This window comes from Xyrauchen texanus, chromosome 17, assembly GCF_025860055.1.
Source record: "Xyrauchen texanus isolate HMW12.3.18 chromosome 17, RBS_HiC_50CHRs, whole genome shotgun sequence".
Taxonomy (NCBI): domain Eukaryota; kingdom Metazoa; phylum Chordata; class Actinopteri; order Cypriniformes; family Catostomidae; genus Xyrauchen; species Xyrauchen texanus.
This window is the reverse complement of record NC_068292.1, coordinates 2,127,348-2,134,344: the sequence shown is the minus strand read 5'-3', so window position 1 is coordinate 2,134,344 and position 6,997 is coordinate 2,127,348. Positions and strand designations below refer to the sequence as shown.

The following is a 6,997-nucleotide window of genomic DNA, read 5'->3' as shown; positions in this document are numbered from 1 at the left end:
TATATATGTATATATATATATATATATATATATGTATATATATATATATATATATATATATATATATATATGTGTGTATATATGTATATATGTATATATATGTATATATGTATGTATGTATATATGTATATATATGTATATATGTATGTATATGTATATATATATGTATGTGTATATATATATATATGTATATATATATGTGTATGTATATATATATATGTATACAAATTAAAAACAAATATAGTGGAAAGCAGTATAAAATAGTTTTAGATGGATGTTGACATCCCAAAAGTATGTCCAGCTAGTAAATTGTCTGAATAGAGCCGCCATTAGCAGGTGTGGCAAACAGTTACATTTGGACCCTGTTTATATATATTTCCTCTCCTTGCCTCTCTTTATTTGCATTTCTAAAAGGAAAGCTTGTTCATTTTCAACAGTCTCAACTTGAGGAAGTCACACAATAGCTCTTTTATACTTGTCCATCCCTAAACATACTGTTCTTCTTGTGGTGATTTCCTTTGTGCGACTGAACTGATGTCTTGCATTGAGCATCTTTGCACAGGAATGTATGTGTCTGACTCGTTCTGTTTGTGCTGACGTCTGATTCTGCTGTAGAACGCCAGTGTTTATTCTCTCATACACACCCTTTATTTATTTATTCACTGTTTCTCCTATCATCTTCAGCTGGAGGAGGAGATCATAGCATGTTTGGGCTTTGTGAGGAGCATATACCGTGTCATCGGTTTTCCTTTCACTGTCTCCTCTCCACGCGACCCATGTCCTGTCTGGGTGAGCCCGCCCTCTGGGACTGTGCTGAGCAGGTAAACACATCTTTCTTCATCTGTCAATCACGCCCAACCACGCCCACCCTCCTTCACTTGTCGATTAGCACCGGACACAGACACGCATGTGCGTGACAGAGGAGGTTGTTTGTGTCGGCTTTATGGCATTTCCTGCACTTCATGTCGGGATTATAAAACCCTGTCTGTACAAGTTCAGTTATATGTGATGAGACAATATAGGACACAAACAGTTTAAGTGTAGGGCAAGTCTAAACAGACGGCTTTCGTGTCAGAGATTCAGTTAATGTAGGGTCAGACTGGAATGTAATAAGTAGGTTAAACACGTCAATGGAGAAATCAAACAGGCAATTGTGTGAGAGAAATCAATTATCCAATCAGCTAAAAATGATCAAGACATGTTGTGCATAATGTTGATTACCACAAAAATTATTTTGACTCATCCGTCTTTTTCTTTAAAAAAAAAAAAGCAAAAATGGAGGTTACAGTGAGGCTTTTACAGTGGAAGTGAATTGGGGAACAGAAATTTGGAGTTTAGCATTTTATAAAAGCACTTGCATTAATCTCTTCTGTTAAAACTCATGTATTATCATCATAGTATCATCATCATTTCTACAGTTGTTTCAGGGTTTACTGTCATGTCGCCATGGCAACAAAGTTGTAAAATTGGATAAGACTTTACACAGACAAGTTAGAAAGTGATTTTACCACACTAAAATTATGTTAACCCTATAATGCTGTGTATATCATATATGATACTCAACGTTTGACAGCTCTTGTTTCACTCTTTTCAAGCTCAAAAGACAAAAAACATATGGTATGTAAGTCTCACATGTTTATGGCACCATCTAGGGGTTATTTGTGGAACAAAAGTGGTTTCAATGTTTATATCTATCCATTCAAAATGGTGGCGAACTTGCACGAAAAATGACTCTTATGTTGGGATAAATGACAGCTTATTTTAATAAAGTAAAAGTGACAGTAATGATTATATTGTTATTGATATTTTAAAATAAGTATTTGCTGAATATAAGCAACTTATGCTTGGTTAAAATTTTGTATATTATTTTATTTGAGGTATATCAAACACATTACAGTACATTCATGCCCACTATCAAAAAAATCACAGAGCTTTGAAAATTCTGGCATATACTTTTTATAAGCAATATTTGAAGTGTGCAAATATTAATGACATTAATGGCTGTGTGTTGAGTTATTTTGAGGGGACAGCAAATTTACACTGTTATACAAGCTGTACACTCACTACTTTACATTGTAGCAAAGTGTCATTTCTTCAGTGTTGTCACATGAAAAAGATATAATCAAATATTTACAAAAATGTGAGGGGTGTACTTACTTTTGTGAGATACTGTATGTGTGTGTATATATATATATATATATATATATATATATATATATATATATATATATATATATATATATATATATATATGTATATATGTATATATATGAGTATGAACGGAAAATCATGAACTCATTAATGCTGAATGCAATGCACACATTCTTGCAAGGGTCCTAAAACCCCCACACACTGTTACTCTCCCCACACCCCCCTCCTTAGATGAGAAAGGAATGTGAGATTTTCTTAGACACACACGTTCCTTTCATTTAAAACCCAGAAATGGCTTATTTTTAAGGAAATATGTTTTATTCCCGTATGCTTGGGTATTTCTGCTGTTATATCAAACTAGTTAAGATTGTTTAGTTGTGTAGTTAAACTCTGAGTGCTTATATAAAGAGTCTAAGAGTATATATTCACTTTTAAATGTACCAAATACAAGTTTCTTGGTATCAAATTAAACCTTACAACTCGCCCTAGCTGAATATATATATAAGGTTACATTATAATGTATTCTGCAATGTTTTACCATCTTTTGAGTGATTCAAACCACATCCAGGACCCTGTTGTAAATTAGGCAAATGACCAGCCTTGACAAGACAAAGGGAACCTTCTCGCGCCAAAACTGAGGAGCCTCATTGGGTCATTCCTCCCAAAGGAGGCGTGACCTCCCTACCTTAAAAGTCAGGATCTGGTGTGGAATCGCTCTCTTCCTCTCTTCTCTTAACTCTCTTGTCCTCTTGCTCTCTTGTCTCTCTTACACTTCTCTCTTACTTTCTCTTCTGAACCTCTTCAAGTTTTCTTCAACTTCTCTTCAAACTCTCGTCAGACATGTCTTTTGTTTTATTTGGCGTTTATCTCAGTCTGTTTCTTGTCTTCGGACAAAGCTCAACACTCTACGTTTTTGGAGCAGTCCGATATCCTCCGGGTGAAAGGACTCTCTCTCAGTTTCAACCGTTACTCCTAAGATGCTTTGAACTTCCCGCGAGCGATCCACGCTCGAGAAGCACCAAGAGAAATCCTCCATCTTACGGACGCAACAAGGACATTCACGCACACACGCAGTCTTGTTCAGCGACACAAAGGTCCATTTTGCAAGTATTATTCCATCTAAATTCAAATGCGTTAGAGTGTGTAATTCCCTTGCTGGCTCTTAAAGGGGTCATATAATGCCATTTTTGTACAAGTTAATATGAATCTTTAGGGTCTAAATGAAAACTTTGTAATGTACTTTTATTAAAAATTCTCATTAGTATTTTAAGAAAACACTAATTTTACCTGCTCAAAAACAGCTCTGTTTTCAGCACGCCGTTTCAGAGCATATGACTTTAAATGATAATGAGCTTTGGTCACCCCGCCCCTCCGTTCTGGAGTTATTCTCCGTATAACTGTTTTTTTTACATTACTTCTTAATCAGTAACATACAAGTAAACCAGGTGTAACTTAGTGTTACCATGTTAACTGTAACACCTGCGTACACAGTTTTTAATAACACAATAACCATAACGCGTTGTTCATTATAAACGTGGGATTATGAATTATATTGAGAACGTCATAACGTTATGGAAAACATGCCGTAATGTACCCTGAGTGTAAACATTAGCCACATTCATTGTGAAGCGTGCAAGCGATTTGCAAAGATTAATATAAAGGTTAATAAAACGTTACACTTACTTCTTCTGGAGGTGCAGAGGGAATATAAATAGTTGGTACCGAATCTTTTTTCAGCAGCAGCTTCTTAGCAAAACCAGCTTTATACTGACCCTCGTTTATAAAGCAGTCTGGTGAAAAAATTCGCACAAACATGAACGCATTGACGTTGCTCGTGGGGAATATTCCCATCGTAAACAAAACTCAGCCACTGCGTCTTCAGCGGTTCAGATTTAGGAACATCAAAATGACTGCTGTGTTCGTTATTACACCGAAGAACAGAACACCACAATCGCTTAGGCGCCATTCTGCTCCAGTGTATCAACAATGATGACGGACTATGATTGACAGCTCGCTCACGAGCGAGGGCGGGTCTGTGTTTAAACACTGCTGTCAATCAACAATCCTGGGAGGGGCGTCCGACTGTGTGACGTCACACGGTCGAACGGCTCGATTTGAGGCAGGGGAAAATATATAAGGAGATTAAAACAAAAACACTGGATGGATTTTTATCATAATAAGATGGTTGTGTACAGGAACAGCCAACACACATTTCAGTACAATCAACTTGAAAAAGTGCATGTACCATTATATGACCCCTTTAAGGTTTAACTGTTGTAACAATTTGCTATTCCTGTAATCTCTTTATTTTCCTTCCTGTTTTACTTTGTTTGTTTGTTCTATGTTAAATGTTTGTTGTTAAATGTGTTCTATGTTTGTTTAAGTGTAGTGATATATCCTAGTTCCTTGTATTAAACCCAATTATACGCTTGATTGTCTCTGTTTGTTGGTCATAAAACAAAGCCTCTTTAATGTGCGATCTAAAGCTACGAGCTGATATTATCAAAGTAAGTTAACGTGTTTTGATTAAGTAGGCTTATACTAAGAATAAACCTTCTGGAGAATTGATCAAGAGTATCGAGCAAAGTGGTTCGGTGGACGAACTGATTGGTTGCGGTACGGGTTAATTCCTTTAAGGTGTTCTGAAAATTAATACAGCCTGTCTGCATACGATGTATATTCCTAATTAATTATAATTTGTTGTGTTTAATTATCTATATAAATCTGAAGCAGATTTTTGGGCTATATAACCCCTGTTTTGGGGCAATTTAGAATGTATTGGTATCTCGTTCAAACCGTATGATTAATCATTGATTACAATCATTAATATTAATTGTACATTTCCCAAACCTGAACCAAGAAACCCTACATATACATATATATATATATACATATACAGTATATACATATACAGTATATACATATCGCCTAGCCCTTTATAAAGATTATTGAATTAGATGTTTACGAAGTAACTTTTATTAGCAGTATAGGACTGACTTCTGACTCTGAAACTTGCCAGATTGTCCTCTGAAATGTCTCTTATGTTTCTCTGAGCAGCAGTTGGAAAGCAACCTGATGCAGTTTTTGGAGTACTGAGAGTTAAACCCTGAGGACGGGGCATTTTATGGACCAAAGGTGAGTGCCCCCTAAAATGTTTCCATTCAAATCTGTTTCTCCCTCCATATTAGGGGTGGGGAGAAAAATCTGTTTACTGTTGCATCACAATTCTTTCTCAAATGATTATGAAACAATCCACATAATTTTTATTAATTAATTTATTATTTAACTCTGGTTCCCTATAAATTCAGTCAGAATGTTTTGTCATAGCTGACTCTATGGGGTTATCCCCGTAGGTGTAGCCAATCTCTGAAACTCTTTAAAATCTTGGCAATTTAAGTTGGCAGATAGTGCGTTGTGCTCTGCCTCCCTTGCACAAGTAGTGGCCGTATATAACAGCAGTGCTATCTCTCTCTCATACTCTGCAAGGAATGGGATTTTCTTCTACAAAGAATCGCCGTCAAGATTTGCACCTCTCACAGCAGGATTTTTCACCTGTGGACTATGCCCGTGATGCCCTGCATCCCGTTATCAGGGCAGGGCGCCATTACTTTCGGCACTCTCTCCTCGGATAAGGATGATATGGTGTCGGAGGGTGAACCCTGGACTCAGTCATTGGATGAGTTTGCCAGGACTTCTCTCCGAGGAGAGGAAGACACTGATAGAGTTTCTGAAACCGAACTGTTTCAGACGCTCGCTCGGGTGGTCGAGAACCTCAAATTTAATCAGCGGGTCAGGCTGGCTTGGCTTTGTACACCATGGCGGTACTGCAAGCCTACCAGGCTGACCTGCTGAGAGAAATGGACACGAGCAGACCGGATCCTGAGTCCTTCACGGAGCTGCGCCGTGCCACTGACATGACTCGAATTGCAGGATAAATAAATATTCCTGCACCTACTCCATATACAAGAGAGCCAAACACAAAAAGAGTTTTTGGGGTCTCTTGGTCTCTCTGTGCACTTAAAAGAAGCTATAGTCAGTGAAAACATGACTGGAAACACACCGCTTGGCTTGTTGGTTGACGTTTCTTAACAGACTGTCTGTAAATACAGTCCAGGCGCTCAGGAGCAAGTCCAAAGGCCTTCACACTACTTTAGCTCTTGTTTACACTCAAAGCTGGTGCTGTCAGTGATGTTTCTGAGGGGTACAAATTGCAGGGCTCAGTAACTCTTCCTTTGATCGGTAGCTAAAGAGAAGATGTTTAGTGTTAATCTCACTTGGCATTTCTATTACAATCTTTTAGATCGACACCCAAATCCTTGATGCATTGGGCCGACAGCACCAATGTGCCACAATTCAGCTGGACTTTCAGCTGCCAGTTAGATTTAACCTGGCTAGTTGATGTGATGTAATTTTACTGTCATTTGACTGGACAGCACAAACACTGAGTTAAAGGAATATTCCAGAAGTTAAGCTCGATCATCAGCATTTATGGCATAATGCTGATTATTTCTTTCAAACAAACCAGAAATCTGTGCATGAGCTTCAGTGAACACTCACACAAACTCTTCTGGTGCGGCTCTGAGATCTCAGCTCGTGAGTATTTTAGCAATTCATTTAAAACGCAGACCAAGTTCAGCCAAAATAAAAGCTCTGTTTAACTGGATGTGTGAAATTGAAGACATTACGACAATAATAATAATAATAATAATAATACCACTAATAACAATAATTGAATAATAAATGGTTTTATTATTATCATTGTAGTTTATAATTATTGCCATTATTATTATTGTTGTATCAATTAGTATTACATGAAAGCAATAACACAAAAAGCAGTTGTACTGAA

At 37.1% G+C, this 6,997-nt stretch overlaps 1 pseudogene; it reads left to right on the top strand.

Moving 5' to 3' along the window:
• The first annotated feature begins 270 nt into the window (after positions 1-270).
• On the top strand, positions 271-6,550 carry LOC127658262 (threonine--tRNA ligase 1, cytoplasmic-like; annotated as a pseudogene).
• The last annotated feature ends 447 nt before the right edge of the window (positions 6,551-6,997 follow it).